General features: G+C 57.8%; 1 protein-coding gene across 2 annotated transcripts in view; it reads left to right on the top strand.

The window, feature by feature from the left end:
• The first annotated feature begins 705 nt into the window (after positions 1 to 705).
• LOC103800827 (myosin regulatory light polypeptide 9) overlaps positions 706 to 1,664 on the top strand; it is a 6,559-nt gene continuing 5,600 nt past the window's right edge. Inside the window, exon 1 of one of the 2 annotated variants that reach the window (XM_009073223.1) lies at positions 706 to 784. The gene's annotated coding sequence lies outside the window, so the exon portion shown is untranslated. The remainder of the gene's footprint in view (positions 785 to 1,664) is intronic. The other variant, XM_009073215.1, reaches the window with a different exon arrangement.

Raw genomic sequence — 1,664 nt, 5'->3', positions numbered from 1 at the left:
CGGTGTCGGGGTCAGCCCGGGGACGGGGTAACGCGGTGGCAGGAGGATTCCCGGGGCGCCCTGGCTGGCACCGTCTGCCTGGCCAACCTCTTGCCGGGCCCGGCAGGGGTGTCCCGGCAAGGGCAGATGCGGATCAGTCCTGAGCTGAGCTCTGGGTGACTGTCCACGATGCCTTGGAGGTGGGACATCCCGGCTTCCCCGGGCTGGCAGAGATGCAGGAGCAGATCCTGCTGCCTGCGGCTTCAACCCCCTCCTCTGATCTGTGAGAACGGTTCCTGTCTGGAACATCTGGTTTTCCCCCAAGTCCTTTTGCCGGTGGCCAGAGCCAAAGTCTGGATGCATGTGGGACGCTCCAGAGATCTTCCCAGTGACCAGGGAGCAACTTCAGGCAATAAACTGCTGCAAGGCAGAAAAGCTTTATTTAGCTCATTTCCCTTAGCCTTAAACAGAGGGATGTTGTGTTTTGTTTAGCCTTTCCCATGAAAACTTGAGGTCCTCTTGGCTTCCCTCCCGGGCATGCCCTTTTGGTACAGAACGTTTCGACTGTGATAAAAGCCAGGGAAGCTCTAAAACATGGATGGGTAGGAGGAGGCAGCGGCCGGAGCAGCATTATTTGGAGCGGAACATCCCGAAGTGTCAACAACCACCGCGGCTGACCAAAGATGGTTGGGTTCCTTAAGTCTCTGGAATTTTTTCCTTCTCCCTGGCAGGCTCTGAGCGGCTGTAGGAGGAGTCTGCGGTCACCTCCCCCTCTGAGGCACTGCGGCCAGATTCCCCCGCCGAGGTGAGCCCCTTAATGCTCCTGGGAAAGTAGTAAACCCTGGGCAGGGCATGTTATGCTGGTGGCCCGAGGCCATGAAGACCTGCTGTCCCATGGTTCATTTCCCAGCCTCCCCTGGCACTGGGAGGTGCTGGGTGTTCATCCCAAGGATGGGCATTGCTCAGCCCCACTGATTGAGGGGTCCCAGTGCCAGGGGAGCCACACTGTCAGCCAGAGGCACTGGGAGTTGTGGGAGGAGTCCCTGGCCTGCTTGACACTGCAGAAATGGAGGTGGCTGGCATTCTGCTCCTTTTATGGCCTTATCGGAGATGGATGTGGGAAAGGGAGTTTGAAGGCAAAAGGAAAGCAGAACCTGAGCCCCAGGCTGTGTGTGTCCTGTGCTGGAGGAAAGGGAAGGTTTAATAACAAATTAAGCAGGGAAGATGAGCTGCTCCCTGCTCACTCCTGCAGTGTGACACCCTGGTCCATGTGTCCTGCTGGCTCTGGAGGTGGGATGTCCACTCCAGGGCAGTGCTGGTGCTGGTAAAGATGCCTGCAGGTGGCAAACCTTTACAGGGGGAAGGATGCCCTGGCTGCAGTGCTACCTTGCAGTCTCCTGTGTCAGAGTGGGATGCTGTGTGGTACCACCTCACCCTCGCTGGCCCTCGTGCGACCCTGGGAGAGGGGATGGAACTGCTCCCTGTGCAGGACTGCACCCACAGCAGGGCTGTCAGGTGTTGAGGTGTGAGTGGCCGTGTGTGGTGCTGGGCCAGTGCTTGCCTGCTGGTGACCATGGCTGTGTTGTGGCTCGTTGGTACTAGCAACTCATTTTGGCAAGGGACATTGGACAGAAATTTCACTACAGTCCCAGTAAGGAGTCGTTGTTTGTCCTGGAGTACTGTCC

The sequence above is a fragment of the Acanthisitta chloris genome, unplaced genomic scaffold (assembly GCF_000695815.1).
Source record: "Acanthisitta chloris isolate BGI_N310 unplaced genomic scaffold, ASM69581v1 scaffold22830, whole genome shotgun sequence".
Lineage (NCBI taxonomy): Eukaryota > Metazoa > Chordata > Aves > Passeriformes > Acanthisittidae > Acanthisitta > Acanthisitta chloris.
The sequence above is the reverse complement of the archived record's forward strand: the minus strand, read 5'-3'. Positions and strand labels throughout refer to the sequence as shown.